The sequence below is a fragment of the Marmota marmota genome, unplaced genomic scaffold (genome assembly GCF_001458135.2).
Source record: "Marmota marmota marmota unplaced genomic scaffold, marMar, whole genome shotgun sequence".
NCBI lineage: Eukaryota > Metazoa > Chordata > Mammalia > Rodentia > Sciuridae > Marmota > Marmota marmota.
In genome coordinates, this window is record NW_026000021.1 from 4,926,244 (window position 1) to 4,945,920 (window position 19,677).

A 19,677-nucleotide genomic window follows, 5' to 3' on the forward strand; every position below is an offset into this window, starting at 1 on the left:
TAAGCATAACAAGATAAATTGATGTTTTTCATTGCTTTATGATGACTGATATAGATGGTTACAGTCAAGGAAAGTAAGCCAAGAGATGGATATAAATTATAATTTTTTATGAAAAATTAAATACAGAACAAACTTTATAAATATGTACATATATGTACATATATGCATGTATGTGTATTATCATATATATTACATACACATGTATGTGTTATATATATTTTTTCTTTCTCAGAAAGCTATAAAAGAAGTGAGTTTAAAAATCATCCCCCAAAATGATGAATTTAACATACAAATATACTTCATCCAGTATAACAAGCCTGTTTGATAGTTTCTAAAAGGAAAATAGATTAGAATAATCCTGGACTTTTCTTCATTTTGTCGACTGAGGTCTATGGGGGAAAGAATCTAATTCAACTTGCCTTTTGATTTCCTGCCACTTTGCAGTTGCTATGTGACCACAACCCCTTGTATTATTTTGGTAGAACTACCATGACAAAATATCACATACTGGGTGACTTAACAATAGAAATGAGTTTTGTTACAGTTCAGGAGGTTTGAAGTTTTATGATCAAGATGTTATCAGGCTTGGTTTCAAGGGAGGGGCTGTCTCTTTGGCTTTCAGACAGCTGTCTTCTTTGTCTTCATATAGTCTTTCCCTGTGTATGTATTGCTCTTCTGTCATATCTTCCTCTTCTTCAATCATTTTGATCTTGTTTAACCTTAATTACCTTGCTTAGACCCTATCTCCAAATGTAGTGATATTGAATGCTAGATCATCAATGTATAGATTTAGAAGGTGCACAGTTCAGTCTGTAATCCCCCTTTTTTTGTGAGCTACAACTCTTCATCCTATAGGCATATTGAAATCTATCAAAGGTACCCATCACCCTAAACTAAAATGTAGAGGGAGACTTTTATGGCTTATTTGCAAAAGAATATTAGCACTTATTGAGGAGTACCAATGATAATTTTTTTCCCAGAATTTGACTACAATGATTCTTCAAATAGATGGAATCAATCAGCATCCTATTTTTGAGATAGTAATCGTCTATTTGGTTTATGTTTTGTGTTACAACTTGCCTTTGTTAATCAAAGATCCCAATATATATATTCATATGGCTGTAGAAGAATATTTTGGTATCTACACATGCCAAAATATAGCAGTCCTGCTTCTCCACTTAGGTTCATGTTTTCCCAAACCCAGACCACTCCATCTCTATTAGCCTGTTTAAATTCTCCACTCAATTTTACAACTCTCAGGCCCCCTTTTACTTTTAACTTATCTTATGCAATTTCAGGCCTCTTTTATCCTCTCCATGTTTAATTATAGGTCACCAACACTATTTCTATCAACAGCACATCTATCACTAGCCCTATGACCGCTCCAGCTCCTAATCTTGTCTTTATCTCGAATCTATTTAGGGGCATGAATTCCTTTCTCAAATTACTCGTTCTGACTCTAATCTAGTCATAATCCTCAAACTTTCCCTTTAGTCCCCAACACTATGTGGAGAATTCAGTGAAAAAAATGGAAAATTGTGTGGTACAGTCCTGCTGTATGGACAACTCTAGGCAAAAGCCCCAGTCCCCTTCTTTGAGATGTGTATTCTACACATCATTGTCCACTGCCAGGTTCTCCAGCTGTGGCTGCCCCCCAGATATTATATAAGTGCTCTGATTTATAGCCCAGACTGTGTATTTGAGTTAATTTTCCCTCTTGACATCAGGAATAAATGAAGATTGAGAACTGAAAATGCTCTTATTAACCCAGCATCTAAGCAAGCAGCTTTTCTAATTTAAACATTTCTAGTTTATGAAACCAGACAAATATGTTTTATTAACAATATTGTCTAGAGGACTTTGGATTCAGGTATATTTATGGTTCCTGTAATATACCAGTCACCATTTCCATTTCTCATGGACATGAAGCTAAACTTTATGTGAACTTTAGCAATGAATGAAAATTGATTAAGATCACACATGGTGAATTATTTTTTTCCCAGTGATAGCTAACAATTTTCTGAATAAACTTGACCTTTTCACTTCCATTTGTTTTAATATAAAGGTAAAACAGAAATCACATTCAAACTAGTATATCAATCCACTTGGGAAAGCCTAGGAACAAACTTAACGTCTATGAAAATAAAATGTAATTTAGTCCTTTATTAAGATGCATTGTGAAGTCACACCTGGGATCTGATGCATGTTTAGCAGCTCTGCAAGTCTATTTACTGTTTTTCTGGGGTTTTAAGATATTATTTTCAAAAGAGTTTGTTGTTCCCAGAATGAGGAGCATAGTTCTCTAGGTGAAAGATTTAGACGTCTTCTCTTATTTCAGGAATGCCTTTAACATAGAACTTGTATATCAATACAGCCATCTAACATGCTGAATCCCACTTTTCAAAGGGACTTTACATATTTTTCAATTATTTGATCCTTCTACCAGTGTGATGACTTAGGTGACACCCTTCCACCTTCAGCATAATCTCATCCATCAAGGTATAATCCTACCGTCCTTATGCCCCCTTCACATATTGACATACAGAGGGATCTGGATGTAAATCAAAGACAAAATTCCCAAGAATCAGAGAGTGATTTTAGTGAGAAAAGCATAGATTCAAAGGAAATATGTCTTCTTTGTGAACTGTAGTCTAGTGTTTTTGTTTGTTTTTACTTCTTTCTTTTCATGAAGCAGATTGGTTTAAGGATACCTCAGTTTAAGAGTTACACCCTATTTGGAGAAACTATGAAGAATGCAGAATGAGTCCAAAGAAATAAGGCATGAGTCAGACTTCCTAGGCCTTCAAAATATCCAGTCCTTTTGACTCACATGTAAGCAGACCACATCATCAGTGTTAAGTATTAGGAGAGAACATAAAGCCATACCCAGCAAGTAATACAATGGTCATTTACAATGGTCATTTATCTTCAAGTGGCCTCATGAGAAGGAGCCAGAGTATGTAAAGGAAGATCTTATCATCCAAGATCAAGGTAAAATATCTTAAACACTATAGAGCTATGAACCACTTAATGGCAGGGAAACAACTCTATCCTTGATGTGCGAACATTATCCACTGAACTTGAACAAACCTGCATGGTGTGAGTCAATCACTAGGTGTGGCCAATTGGTGTGATCAATAAACACAGTAATCATGAGGTGTATGGGGCTGCTATCAGTATTACACCGCATACTATTTTACAGTGAAATTTTTTAATAAGTTAAAATAGCACACTATAAAATAACAATAAAATATGCAGCTTAGTAAATGCCTAACGCAATAATAGAATCACTTATCATTTTCAAGTATTATGAATTATACATAACTGCGTGTTATATTCTTCTATGCCTGGCAGTGCAGTACATTTGTTTACATAGCATTACCACAAATGTGATTAAAACATTGTGCTATGATTTTATGACAGCTACAATGTAATTAAGCAGTAGGAATTTTTTTCATCTCCATTATAATCTTATGGAACAAACATTGTATATATGGTCTATCACCACCTAAACATCATTATATGGTACATGACCATAATATTATCTATTTTACTATTTTCTAAGTTGAAATTCAGAGAAGTTAAATGACTTGCCTATTATAAAATAATGGAATAATTAAAAGCTTAGTAAAAAGCTTGATTATTCTGACTGGGTACTTACCAAGACACACATGACAACCCTGAAGGAGAGATGATACCTTCTAAAGTCCCAGATGCTCCATTTTTACTTGTGACGTCCCTTGCACCCTATGTGCAGGGACACTCCAAGATATTAATGACCGCTTAGTAGCAGTAGGACAAGAGGCTACTGGATGTAAACATTACCCCTGAGATTTTCTTGTGATGCCATAAAGTGGCTCACACTATTTTATCCACCTGGAAAGATTTCCCACTTCTTCTTAAGCTAGCAAAAACCTTTTCTTGCTTCAAAACTTCCTTTATGATGATCCTTTTGGCCATGCCCCTCCTGACTGGCGTGATGGTACACTTATGTGATAAATTTTTACTGAATAACTTCTAAGTAATTGGGTTGATTTCTGGGAACAAAACTATAGCAATGCATCATCCTTATCTGCCTCAAAATACTTAGTCTAGTGGAATGATATTTTTACAATTGCTTTACTTTGCAGTGAAGCTATAGATACTCAACAGAGTAGCTTCTTCAATGAGAGTAAGTGAATCTTGAGCCAAAATTCTCTCCTTCAAGTGTCTATATCCATAATTATTTAATTATGCATCCAACTGAAAAATTTAATCATTTTTCTATCCAGAGATATCTCTCTAGTCTTTAATTGAATTGCTTCTTAAAGTTTTCATTGGTTGTTAACTTTCCACATTATTTTCTTAGATGTTGCCAAATGCCATGACTAATCTTGAATTTTATAATATTTACTTTGTTATCTTTGACATCTTGACAGTACTGTAGATTCCTGTGAGAAAGAGGTATTTTCTAATAAAGACCTCAGTATTCCAGATACACACACACACACACACACACACACACACACACAAAATAAATAAATAAAATATCTAGCAGAGAACCTTAGAACATGTACCTAGTTGATCTCAAGGACTTCAACTATACCTGGAAAGACCTGCATTCAAACCTAGAGATAATATAACACAGGCAAATTGTATCTTCTTTCTAAACCTAAACATTCTCACCTGTAAAATAAAATCAGTAATAATAGAAACCACTTAATAAAAGGTAAGTCTGAAGATTTGTGTTTATGGTCTTGATTTAGAGGCATAATTTATGAACTTCCAAGATTAAATGGGATCAAATAATTTATCCAAATATCTGTTTTAACCAAACTGCCCTGTTAGTGCCTAGATCCTAACTATGGATTAAGAAAAGCCTCTCTGAAATTAATAATAATGCTAATAATTGTGCACCATCACAAAGCTCCCACACATTCTCAATTTCCAATTGGCTGACACAATACTTCTCCAATCAGGGGTTATGTCCTCACTGAACCAGGGTTTACCAACCCAGCCCAGTGATTATAAAGATGAAGAGGAAAGGCACAAATCGTGGACATAAATTGCTGAGTCCTATTAGGGAGTGAGACATGCAAACAAAGAGTACCAGCATAGTAGATTACATACTTATTGTTGTAAGAGATGGATCTACTCTGTTCACAGAGTGAACGTTTAAAAAAAGTTGCATTGGAGAGGTTGTACGTGAAGTTAGTCTTAAAGGAAGACTAGGTTTTCCCAGAAGAGGGATGAGGGCCAGGCAAGCACCAGAAGAAACATGGTCCCGGATGAAAAAAGGGAAGGGTTTGAACTGTTCTGTGTTAAGAGTTTTGCATAAAAATTGGAGAAACACTGGAAGAGAAAGTTGTTTATCAGTTTGCCTAAATTACAGTGATTCTTAATATTTTGAGATTATAAATATCTTTCAATCTGGCAAATGTTTTTTAACCTCTCTGTAGGAAATGATACATATACACGTATTTACATACACACATTTTTTTTTCTAAAATATCCTTAATACAGATAAATGTGGGAATAATTCTATAACTTAAATTATTCATTTACAGTTTTTTTTTTCCTCTTAGTCTATTAGACAAGCACGGTATATCTCCACAGAATGATACAATAATATGGGGTGGTGACTGATTATCCAATATCAACCATTGGTTTTTATTTTTTGTTCTTGGAGACCTTCCCAGTTTTCATTTCAGTAGTTACATCTCTTCCACATGGCATAAAAATACTATGAGAGAAACTGACTCAATCTTTAAGATCTATAGCTAGGTGTGTGGTTCCAGCTTCAGCTGATCATCAAAATCCCCATCCTTGGTCATCATTATTAATTCAGAGAAAAGCATGAGACTCACATTTGACCAAGTGATTTCCTGAAAAGATGTACTGAGGGCTTCTAGTAAATAAACCTCCTTGCCTTTCTGGGGGGGCTTCTAGAAGCAAAGAGCACAATTTCTTCTCATTTATATATGGGGCTAATGCTGGCTACATTTTTGACCCTCATGGGGAGTTGGCCTGTAGAATTAAACCGGCATCATGAGAGGCAGAATAAACCTAGAAAGGAATGTTGCTGTTACTGGAAAATTTTGAGCCATAGTATCCATATACCTTGATACGTACCTGTCATGGGTCCTCCTTTTTTATGGCAGCTTTGCCTCTTAAATGTTTAAACAAATCTGAATTATATTTTTACTCTTTGTATTCAACTGTATTCTACCCAGTGCATTGTAAAAACATAGTCAGACACTCTCCTGTTTATCCATAGAGGATCCAAAAGTACCTCCATCACTCTCTCTCCTTTTCCTTTTCCTCTTGGTCCCTCTGGTCTTCCCACACTGCATGGCTCCAGCTCTTAATTAGTCTCATTAATACTAATTCCCATTAATAATATCCATTCTCTTTGATGGAGTTAGGAAAGTACGGGGAGACCTTCAAGTCTTGTATTTGCTCAGTTCTTTCATCTATTTGTCTTAATAAATAATTTTTCCTCTTGCTAGTACTAACTTCCTCTTAAAATGCAACCCTAGGGTTTACAGTGTTAGCCTCTGCCTATCAAAGACTGCTGAGGTTTCCTTCTTTTAGGTAAATCAAGAACCTCAGAGAAAGGGAACACATTTGCTAATGGGGAGGGAAAAATGTCACTCTCTCATAATAGAGTATGAATAGTTTCCTTAAAAGACCATAGAATTTGTAAGGATCTATAAGTTAGGGCTAGGAATACATGTTACATATGTTGGGAGCTGTTGAAGGACTTTAAGGAGAATATAACATGGTTTCACAGGGTTTTCCAAAGATCACTATGGAGCAATGTTTTAATATGTAAATGGCCAGAGTTTCTTTATATACCCAGGCATTCATTTATTAAAAGTTTTTCTTGTGGCCTCTCTCCCTCTCCCTCCCCACCCCTCACTCTCTCCCTACTCCCACACACTCATGTATACCTTTGGCTATCCCTGCATACTACCTTCAACATGTATAGAGTAGGTTTTACTGAGTTTAACTATCAGACAATTCTGTAGGGTGTTTAGATTATCACTATTTAAACATTTGTAGTTTTATGCCCTCCTACATAGAGCATAGACCCATAGGTTTTAGAATCTGCTTCAAACCTTTAGTTCTATTTTATACAGCTATTAGTTAAAAGATAAGCTGTTTGTCTATAAAGAAATATAATATCGGGTAAATAAGAGAGTATCATTGAACACAACATGAGAGCATTTAAAAATTGGAATTGCCTATTTCTGACCAATGAAACTTATTTTTAAGGCAGTATTATGTTCAAATCATAAACATGATGTGACCTAAAGAGGGAAATTTAGCATAGGAGAACGGCATTTATCACTCTGGAAGTGGCCCCTGACTTAGGCAAACAGTATTCAGACAGCATCCTGGCTATCTGCCTTTATTCATTTGAATGCACCATGCTCATCTTTCCAAATACATGCTGCAGACATGCACAAAGCCAGGTAGGTGGTTACACTTGGTCCCGAGAATTTATTTAGACCATGAGCCAGTCCTAATGGACCTGTTCTCAACTCCCCAAACTTTCACTTCTTTTTCTAAGGTCCATTGAATAACTGAGCCTTGTTCTAGAGGGGCTTCATCTCCAGTGTTCTGAGGATAGGTAAAAAGCACCTTACCCCTTGACACTGAATTCATTTTTTTTTATTGCTGTATAGCAAACTACTTCAAAAAATCAGTACCTAAACATGACAAATTTATCTCACACAATTTCTGAGGCTGGGTATCTAAAAGAGTCTGAGCTGAATTATTCTGGCTCAGGGTCTGCCATGAGGTTGCAGTACAGAGAACAGATGAGACTATAGCCACCAAAGGCTTTACCAGAACTGAAGGATCTACTTCCAAGACCATGCACTCTCATAGCTCTCATCATGAGGCCCCAGTTCCTTTCCAGGTGGATACCTTTTTATATGATAGCTGGCTTCCCCCAGAGAGGGGCCAGAAAGAGTAGAGAGAAAGAGAGAGAGGAAAATAGGGCCATGTCTTTTTAACTTAATCTTGGAAGGAACATACCATCATGTATTGCATTTTCTATTGCCCCAAAGACTACCTATAGTAAAAGGTGAGAGTCTCAAGATGATAGGGTTTAAGCCTTCTTGGAGGCTGCCAATCAGAACCTCCAGTGGTTCGGGGATCCATCTATGCATGCCTAGCCATTGTCCCTTACCCAACCTCTAGTACCCTGTAACAGGAGGGAAAATAGATATCTCTGGAAAGCATTTTCCTGGCTTATTAAATGTAATAATTTAAAAGTACATGAAGAATGTGTTCATGTATTCTAAATATCATGGCACATTTTATTTAAAAAAATGCTGTCTTAACATGAGACAAACTTTTGAGTATTTAACTGTGTTACAACACTGGGTAAGCCAGGTGTAGTGGCATATGCCTGTAGTCCCAGTGTCTCTGGTGACTGAGGCAGAGGATTGCGTGTTCACAGCCAGCCTCAGCAATGACAAGGCACTAAACTACTCAGTGAGACATTGTCTCTAAATAAAATACAAAATAAGGCTGGTGGTTCAGTGGTTGAGTGCCCAAGAGTTCAATCCCTGGTACCCGTTCATCTCCCCACTCCCACCCCCCCAAAAAAGTGGATAAAAGCACAGTGGAGTAACTGAATATGTCACATGTCTAAAATGCTACAAAAATGTAATATATCAAAATGTAGGAAATACTGGCTCTTGAATCTTGGAATAAAAAATGAATAAATTTCTCTTTTATTTTTGTTTTTCTCTAACTGTCCTATATTTTTTAATAAAATTTTGATTCAAAATGACTAAATAGCTAAAAATGCTTTGCTTGAATTATAAATATATATTATTAGGAATGTATTATTAAATGTTTTTTGATAGTACCCAGAATTCTTGAGTACATAAAAAGTGTGGGCAGAAAACAATGAGGCACAATAACTTGAAAAATAAAGGATATAAAGTGAAAAGTTGAAAAGCATGTATTTTTAAACATACAGTTCATTAAATTAAAAAAAAATATTTTCCTATCTTTATTTCTATTTTTACATTCATGTTTATATTTATTTCTATTCATTTATATGTTTTCCCATTTAAAAAAATTCCTATAGGAGGAAAACCAAGTGGAAAAACAGTAAAAGGAGTGCATTAATAAAAAGAGATGGCACCATGGTGACTTCTAAGTTCTAAACTGAAACAGACTTGGTGAAGCCACTAATGAAGCTTTGGTAAGATGTCCAGGACCACCATGTCATACCTGATCCAAAAGAAATAGGGATATACTTTCCAAAGAAGAGACATAGTTCAGTAGAGACGGAGGGCCCACACCCAGGCTATGGTAAGAGGTTTTTAAATTAAATTTAGATATTTCACCATTCAGATCTTTGGACAGAGGGAAAGTTTTCTTTGTTAAAGGCCTGCCATTATTCTTCACTGGCTGACTTTGATTTCTCAGGGAACCATATAGCCTTGCTATAATAAAGGATAGGAGAGAAAGGCCCAGTAAACCCTGGGCACCTTCAGAACTGGTGAGGCCAGATGGGATCTAGGAGTGTTTAAGCTTATCTTTATTCTTTTTATGTGCATGTTAATGATGCTTTAAGAAAAGAATCACCAAGCTTAACTCACTATGCAGGTAAACTATTTAGTATTTTAGAATAGTTTCTATCTTTACATTTAGAAGTACATCTATCTTTACATGTAAAAATGCCCATCTTTTGATTGCAATATAAAATGCAGATGTCTTCATGTAGAAGAGGATATAGCTTTTTACAGTACCTGAAATCAACTAAGAAAGTAGTGACACAGGTGACAGTAAAATTGCAAACATCTACATAGTTGTCAGCAACATAGAAGCCAACCCCAAATCTGTAAGATGAATTTATAAAAAGGACATTTGGGGAGGTCTACTCTGCTTCTACTGAAAGGTTAGCATGTGACTTACAGCTAATAGAGAGCAAAGAAGTATAATAAGTTTGAACATTTAACAAAATAATTTCTGATTCACTTCTGCTACTCTCTTCCTGATCTCTTCCCCATTTAATTATCCATGATCTCTTCTACTTGAAAATTTACCATAAAGTTATCTAGTTCATCTATTAACTAACATTGGTAGCTTTCCTTTCTCTGATGCATCCAATTTTCTTGATTAGCATGTTCAGTACAATACTAGTCAGTTATTAATAAGCACCAAATAGTGCTTATCAACACCAGGACTGAACAATTTAAACCCAGTAAGGCAATTTTGTTGGGTTACATCTAATGGCTTCTCTACATAAAAGTTATAATGCAGAGGGTCTATCCATGCTAAAGCAAATCAAAAATAATTGCCTGAAAGAGGCATCAGCCAAGGACCTGATAGAGTAACTCAAGAGACCATGGGAAAAGGCAGGACATGGTGTTTTTGCAGTGCTTATCAGATGATTTTTGCATTGTCAATATTCTATAATTAAAAGCAAGCATAAAGATGGCAAACATCTTGATAACTGCTTGATTTTTAAATATCTCATTTGATACTTAAAACTCTGTAAGATATTACTGATTTTATATTTTCTCATTGTAGAAAAGAATGCTCAGAAATGATTAGGAAATCCAAGTGCACCATCCTTCAAAGCTCACTCTTCCTCCATGGTGCCATGCTGGTTTTTCAAGCTACATGGCTTCTGCCTCTTCTTGACTGACTTGTGCCATTAACCTTTCCAACTTGACTTGGTGGCACAGTCATGCACATGCACAGCTTAGGTTAGCTAAGTAATAATATTATTATTTTTTAGTACCTGCTGTTTGATTCTTTGCCAACCAGCCACCAAACAAACTGAGTGAATTTTTCATATTGCATCTACTTTGCTAAATGATAAGGGACACGCAGTAATAAAATAATGTCCCAGGGGACATTTTCACATTTTACTTGCTGTTTCTCTTTTAAAATTTCCATCGTTAAAAGCGCCAAACAGCCATAGGCTCTGGATATAATAGCTTCAGCTGCAAATAAAAGAACCATCTTTATGGATAGAAGGTGCGAAAAGAAATAATGCATCAGTCTTTCAGCTACTCTCCCACAGTACGCTGTACTGTGTTCAAACAAATGAGGGCACTAGTGAATAAATCTGTCCTTTAAACTTGTATATGACTTTCCCATACTTGACTTTCAGATCATTTTAGAGGCTAGTCTTAATTTATTCTTCCTTCTCTCCTAATTTTTCACAGGGACAAATTTAGGCACAGAGGAGATAATGAACTTGGCAGAGGATCAGGAGCAAGACATTGATGGAAAATGGGCACATATTGTAAGACGCTGATTTAAGTACTTCTTGCTCACATTTCTCATAATGAAAACACAGCCATACTGTTACACTTGTATTTTATGGTTCACTGAACAGCCGCAATAACAAATTTTAAATACCTATCAAATGTCATAAAATGTCATTTAATATTGTTCTCGGTTTGTAAAGGGAAAATGAAAACTGATAAAGTTCATGTATATTTTGTGCTGGTTCAATACCCTAAATACCATACTATAAGACTTTCAACAAATATATAGTCGATTGTAGTAATAAGGTAATATTAAATAAGAGTGTGCTACATTTTTTCAAGAGAAAGTAGTCATATTAAAAGGGTTCTTTTAATGATGCTCTAAACAATTTCCTGGGCTGCATCACAGCATAGGTTTGGTTGATAATAAAAATTGCCTTTGAACAGAGTGCTCTAAATTTTTACAAGACTCCAATTCTCCTGCGCAATTATGGAATTTGAAATGTAATTCTCCCTGGAACCATAAAAGAATTAGACCAGAGAAATGCTGTTAAGAATAAAGCAAGATAAAAAGAAATTGCTTCAAAGATCCTTTTTATTTTTCTATTTCTTGGTGTCATGTTATATTCCAAGTCACCATATTGTCATAAAAAAGGACAATGAGAAAAACTGCTCTAGACTATTGGACATTTCTAGAATGTTGACTCAGGAATATTTTTTCTCTTGATAATAATAACATGTTTCACTATGGTCATCTGCCTTTGAAATTCACAAAGAATTTTCCAGAGGAATGTTTGACCAGCCAACAAGTATTTACCAAATGTTTATTGTGAACCCAACACTGTTTTAGGCCCAACGAGCCATGTAGATGGTATGAAAACATGGTCCCTGCATTTAAGCTGTTTATCATCGTTAATTATTTGAAATGAGATGTGTTAATTCAAACTTAACTGTGATCTATAATTTACATCCAACAAATCACCAAATTCTATGGATCTCAACCCCTTTGTAATCTTTCAAATCCATGCATTCCATATCCCCAAATACCATTAAGAATTATCATTGTAAATTCCTAACTGCTCTCCTTGTTTCTAACCTTGCCCACTTTAATTCACTGTAAATAATATTTTGGAAATAAAATTGTGATTATACTGCTCCAACATTTTAAAACTCCTTCAGAGTATTTATACTTTGTCCATGCTTAAGTCCGAGACTGAAGGCATAATTGCAAAAGGTCCTTCAAAATTCTTACCTTTCTTAACTTCTAGCTTAGCTTCTTGCTCCTTCCCCAATAGGTCATTCAAATTAAATATTGTACAATGTAATGAGTCAGAAAAACCATTCTTTTTCTTCCCTGAAGATCTTTTTCCTGTGTTTCCTCTTTCTAAAACATGCTTCCCCTCATTTTGTATGTGGCCCACTATGCTGGCCCACTATACTTGTGCTGTTTTCCAAGAACATCTTTTAGATATTTGAAGAAACATCATGTTTTACTCATTATACAGGTCTTTGACCTACACAGAGTTAAGCACATGGTTATTTCCATTCAACAAAGTAATGCTTGTGGATTGAATAAATCAATAAATTCAAAATGGAGAGGACAGGTATTAGCTCTGTCCTAATTTACAAATTTCATATATTTTTTCCTCTTCTCTGCAAATTATTTCCACTGAGAGGGTTGGTAACTGATTCCAGTGTTGATTTATAACAATTTTAAACAAAATGCCAACCTTCAATTATTAATCATACATTTAAACAAAAATATGTTGCTTCAATGACTATAAGATCATCTGTAAGATTCCACAAATTGTAAAACATAACCTCTCTACAGACATGTTCAAATACAGGGGAAAATGTGTGTCTTATAACCAATGAGATAAAATTCCTTAAGGTCTTACCATATGCTTGGCCTTGAGCTGTGTTTTATATTCATTAATTCCCTTAATCCTCACTGCAGTCCTGTGAGGAGGGTACTTTTATTATTCTCATTTTAAAAATTAATAAACTAAGTTCAAAGAAAGTTTGCTAATTTTCCTAAAGTTACCCAGATTGTGAGAGGCAATGCTAAGATTTAAATCCTTGTCTTACTCTTCTGTCTGAAATATTCATTGTATTATTTTTCTGGCTTCAAAAATGAGAGGAAAAACCAGAGAACATATCATCAGTCATCATTTTAAAACATATTTTCCTTGCCTACCTCATCCACGGATATTACATACACAAGAACACACATGGAAGGCACTTATAACTAAGGCAGTATATACTTTGGAATGCTATTTATTAAGCATTAAAATAACTTTGTATTTAAATTATGAAATATCTTTTTTTAAAAAAATGAGGACACATCAAGGATTGAATGGCAACAACAATAACAACAACAAAAAGCAAGGGAGGAATGTGGATAAATGAGCTAAACCAAGGAATGAGCATTAACCTGGGATGTTAATGACATCTTGGGAGGAGGCATACTAGACTTTCTCATGGAGGGCAGATGTCTCCCACACAGACACTGAGGTCATCCATACTAAATGTTATGAAAATATTTCACATTTTAAGATGTCAACAGAAAAATAAGCCTACCCAAGTACTGAAGTGTAGATAACAAAAGAAATTCTAAATTTCCACATGCTGCCAGAAAATTGAATCAACACAATGTTGAAATCAATACTATGGATTCTGAGACTAATTGGACTGTTCCTGCTTGTTACGATGGGGTTCCAAAATGACTGAGGACCCTTGGCATTGGAGAGAAGACAGATCTGAATCATCGTGTCCTTTAGAACTGCTTGCTATTCCTTATGACATCTGCATGCAAATACTTCCCACTTCCAACTCACTGTCGTCCATGGTTAAGAGTTAACTCTCTGGAAAACTAAAGTAGGTGAAAGTTAATTTTTTCCCAGTTCATGTTTCCAAATGTTCCCTGTCACTATGCTGTACCAAACTGAGGTGTTCCTTTTCCCTCATCCTCCCTCAAAGACATCAGTTCTATTGATGGCTTTGTGTCTTTCAACAAAGGTACTTTGGGTTTAATTTGCCAGAACATGTTCCAATGACCCAGTACCACCATCTAAGTTTTGAATCTCGCTAATCATATATATATATATAAAAAATGCATCACCTGTAATTCAACTTCTTTACTTTTGTTGAAAATGGAAAGTCTATAGCATCCTTTGTTAAACTCATTCCACATAGGTCCTACTCTAGAAATCCTTACCTAATTCTCCTTCTCTGACCAATATGCTCACAGCTCTCATGGTTGTCAGCCTAGATGCACTTGTCAGTTACCTGGACTGTGCATTCCTCACATGCAGGAACTTATGTATTCATAGAATACAAGACAGGTGCATTGCAGTTCTAATTCTAGTCTAGTCATTCAGCCTAGTGTTTCACAAGTGGAAATGAAAAGTATTATTTTCTGGCACCAAGTATAAATATCCCATTGGAGACTTTTCCAGTCAGGCTTGGTGGTTTTGATATATTTCCTAGAAAAGTATTCTCCCACCTCTCTTGGATTAATTACTGCTTAATCATTGTATGAGGCAACAAAAGAAAATATATTCTCATCCTCAGATTCATCTAGGTAGAAAAAAATAGAAGAAAATCATTACTCTAATTCTACAGAATTGTATGTACATATTTTAATGTACCACATCTGTGATTTTTTTATGCACTGGCCCTACTCACTTCTTCACTGGATAAATTCCTATTGGTTCTCACATCCTCACCTCTCTTACCTCTCTCACCTCTGTTTTTGTTTACTGGGGTTGAATTCTTGGGATTATCCTAATCCTATTGTCTTGTGTACATCTATCTCAGTACATTCTTTGTTTACTATGTTTGCTCTATTTGGTACCTATCCCACCTTCTAAATTGTTAGTCTTTTGAATCTAAGAACTGTGATTTTTGTATTTCTATTGCAAGGCTCTATTATAGTAATAAGTAGATAGTATGTGGACAATAAATTGATTATTTTTCATTGTTTAGGTGGACAAATGTTCCATTTTTCTTTACAGAGAAAAGGCTTTTTATGGAATATGAGGTTGTGAGGAATCGGAATAAGAGGCAGCAGGTCCTTGTGTGAAGAGGTAAAATTGCACATTCCCAAGGCGTAGTTGTAGGAATGGCTTAGAAGCATGTGCTATAGAGGCCAAGCAAAGCAAATGGTAGACATCTGAGACACGGCCACATCCGGATAAATGGGAAAGGCTATATCCTAGGTCCTTATTATCTCTTTTTGAAATGTTACAGTAAAAAAATCTACAATTCTAACACAGGGACCAGGCTGAAACCTTTAAATAAGTTGTAGAGGAATGGATATAAACTATAGACTATTAATAAAGAAAGAGGTTAAGGGACAGATTTAAAGGGTACAAATGAATAGGAATTGGGGGTTTAATTTTTAAGCAAAGGCAATCCAAAAGTAAAAACACTCAGGATTGGGTGGCTAATTTAAATTTTTAAGTAGCTGGATTACAAAAGAAATTTAACATGTTGCAAGTACATCTGTTAATATTTAACTTCTAAGACAATTATTATACCCCTGTAACCACATTAGAGAAGGACAGCCAAGGAAATACTCTTTTTAGGTAGTGTTTCCTACAATTTCTGTCAGGTGTAGCCTGAAAGAATAAGGTTCAGAAATAAAATGAAAGTCAAAGGCAGGGGGCCAGCAAGAATGAGGAAATTATGTGAGTAGAAGAGTGTAATTCGGCCATCTGCTCTTTACCATCCCTGTCCTTTAGTATATAATATTTTCTTCAAACAACGTTGGATGTACAGAATTCTCAGGTTACACTTTTCTAATTAGGAATTTTCATTAAGATTTTCCTGTTTTCTCACCATAGTTAAAATAACAGATATCCACAGATGTTTACACAGAATTAATCTATATATTGCAAAATCATGAGTGTTAAATCCATATATAATTGAAAGGAATTTACAGCACAAAGAAACTCTAAATTGAGTATTGATTATAATAGTTGCACATGCCTTTAAGATTTCCACCACTTGGAAGACAGGGAATGCTTGTGTGGTATTTGAATTATATTAGACAGAGGGATGTTTGGAATTTTATTGTTGTTTAGGAAGAATGTGGTATACATCGGGCAAATAAGTTTTTGGCTACAGTTTCTGCATTCTTTCTCTGCTCATACCTTCTACCACAGAACCCAAGATAGGGCAATCAGAACCAAAACAGGATAATCAGATATTGCTGAGGCTTCTTTGATGGGGCTAATTGGGTTTACAGGATCTGTTGGTGTCATATGGACTAAAACTTAGATACAACTTAGAGGCAAACAGAGATAAGAGACAAAAAGGGAAGAAGAGTGAATCCTACAATTACGATGTCCTCACATTTAACTTTCTATTCCTATGAATCTATTCTCTTTTTTGGATTTTTTCTTTATTTTTGTGAAATATTATAGTTTTGAAAGCAAATCAGTTTTCCTTGTTTTAATCTGTGGGAGTACATTTTATGCTTCCTATAGCCCCCAGTTAAAATTTTACATATTATCTCAGTCTGTTAGTCTTTTAAAATAGTCATGAGTATTATTTTTATGTGAAATAGATAAGTAAATTGTTCTTCAGCAAAGTGGGTAATATTCCAAAGTTATTTAGCTCACAATTCTTAGAATTAGAATGAAACACTAGTCTGAGACTGTAAGCAGGGTTAGCTCTTTTCCTTATAGGATCTGGTCTTCTGAAGATGACCAGTAGTGGTGATGTAGAAAGCAGGGTGCACACATTCCAAATGAGAAGACCACCATGTTCATGTTCTACTCTGCAAAATTTAAATAGCACTCAAGGAAGAAGGCAGAATGCACTGTTAAGTGTGGCTGTAAGAATTGATAATGGTGACAATGTTAAATAACATAAGTAAGGGAGAAATAGAATAAATTGATGCCCTAGAAAATTAAGCCTTGCCATAGTGGAAATAAAGCACTCTAAGAATGCAATTTGGTAAGCAAGAAGACCAGATGGGAGACTTCTATGATCATACAGACAAGGAACAATGGCATCTGAATGAGGTAGGGACTTCTGGGGAGAATAAAGTCACTAAGCTAATTGATAGGAATACAACCAATGGGTATACAAAGGGTAAGAATAAAGGACAAATCAGGAAAGACTCCCATGTTTTATTTTGAGCATGTGGGTAGAAAATTGTTGAACACGGAAATATAGGCAGAATGGCTATATTGGAGTGAAGAAAAAAGGAGTAAAATTTTGCACATTTGATTATAGAATATCACATTTAACTATAGAATATAGAATCCTAGCAAACAAATAGCTCTTTCTAGAGAGTTGTCTCAGGGTCAAGATAGAGAAATAGGAATCATTAGCCTGAAAATAGAAGCCCTTTTGGATTAAATATGGGTCATAGGTCTATACTTTCTATGGCCAAAAGTTAATTATTTAGTTATTAACCAATACTAAAGTAAGAGTCTAGGGTGACAAGGATTAGGCTGTGATTCATAAGAGTCAACAACCCCACATGGAGAAGAGCTTCACAAATCAGATCTTGGTTTTATCTCATATGGTATGGGAGTTAGGGAATCAACAGATAAGTAGGGAGGAGTGAGAAGCTTGAGAAGGGTGTGGAAGAAGCTGGATAAATAATAGTATTTTAGAGCTGGGCAGAAGATGAGGGGTCATAAGCAGAGAGTTAGAAGAAGAAAAGTAAGGGCATCTGAAGACAGAGAACAATGATCCATGCCAGACACTGAAGCATGTTCACATAAAACAAAAATGGAATATGTAATTTTGATTCAGTGAGTGGAGAACTTTTGGTGACCTTAATAGGAATATGTTACTTAGTGGATGCCCATTAAATAGTTAAGAATGCAATCACAATTACCCATGATTGCTCCAGTGAGTCTCTGTGTGGTCCATTGGGTAGAGTCTACCCAGTTTCACAAACACAACACCAAGTATCCTGATAACAGAACAGGATTTAATAAAAACCAGACTCACTTATGAATTAAATATGCCTTCATGGCTCTCTCATGAAGGAAGAGAAGATAAATCGTCCTTGCCTTTACTTGCTAAAATTGATGGTCATTTTCCATGCACTAACATTTTTCCTTTGTGAAATGTATAACTGAGCGTCTGAAACAAACCGGACCCCTTAAGCAAAATGTGGTGAAAGGGAGAAGAGAAGCACAGGGCCCAGCTAGTTGGCTCCTGGGAAAGACCAAAGGCTTGCTGGATGTTTGATGTCTCCTACTACAGTCAAGTTTCTTACCCAACCGGAGACCTTTAACAAAGTACTGAAGAAGGCAGCCGCCCCAGCACGGCAGCATTGTGAATCCAGCCCAGAAGGAGAGAAAGAAGAGACTTTCATGTTGTAACCTCATCCTTTTTACCTCTTTTGTCTTTCCCTTTGCCTCTGCATTTTTATATTTCTCTCTACTGTGGGATTCACTTCTTTTAATCCTTTGAACACCATGTGAACTTGTCACATTGAGAGCTATGGTGAAGTGGCAGTGGAGTGAAACCAACTCTTTTAATTTCCATTTATCCTAAAGTGGTCAGAAAGCAAAAGAGAAAGCTACTCAGAGACATCTATGTAAATGTGAGGAAGACCCACTTGGATTCCAACTCTACAGGGCCTGACTCACAGTTATCTAAAACCTGAAACACACAAAACCAGTCTAAAATCTGGAAATAGCCTTAAAAAAAAATGGTCCATACCTAGAATGTGGTGGATGGCTTAGCAGGTGCTGATGAATGGATTCTTCCTGCTAAGGGTGGCCAGGAGAACCCTGAGGCAAGTAGAACCCTTGAATCTTTGAGCACTGATCACAAATACATCTAATCTTTTGTCCCATGGGATAGTACAAATAAATATTAGCAGTTGATTCCTGTCATAATGTGAAAATGGCCATGTATTTCCTAGGCAATTGGTTAGAACATTTTATGCAGGGGATTTGGAAAAGGAAAACAATCTGCCAGATTCAGAAATGTAAATCTTGAAAGTTGGGATAATACCCCTGGGATGGGCCTGTCTGAGTTTCCTGAAAATCAGGATAGCATGGGCCTAAGACAGAGGAAAAATGGCATTGTCACCAAGGAGTAGAAGGAAGTGAGTCAACCAGACTCAGGGTATAACTTCTCTCATGTCCACGGTGGCTATTTCATTATTTTATTGTGTGGTAGAATTTATCTTAGGGTAAGTATGGACCAGAATGAGGATCTGATCTCTATCACTTACTAGTTAAAAAGCTCCATGAATCCAGATTATGCTAAGTGAAGCTAGCCAATCCCTAAAAAACAAATGCCAAATGTCTTCTTTGATATAAGGAGAGTAACTAAGAACAGAGTAGGGACGAAGAGCAGGAGAAGAAGATTAACATTTAACAGGGATGAGAGGTGGGAGGGAAAGGGAGAGAGAAGGGAAATTGCATGGTAATAGAAGGAGACCCTCAGGGTTATACAGTGGAGG

At 35.8% G+C, this 19,677-nt stretch overlaps 1 protein-coding gene across 1 annotated transcript in view; it reads right to left on the bottom strand.

Annotated features, from left to right (window-relative positions):
- Dpp10 (dipeptidyl peptidase like 10) overlaps positions 1 to 19,677 on the bottom strand; it is a 1,278,687-nt gene that overhangs the window by 1,007,779 nt on the left and 251,231 nt on the right. The gene's annotated exons all lie outside the window — the stretch shown is intronic.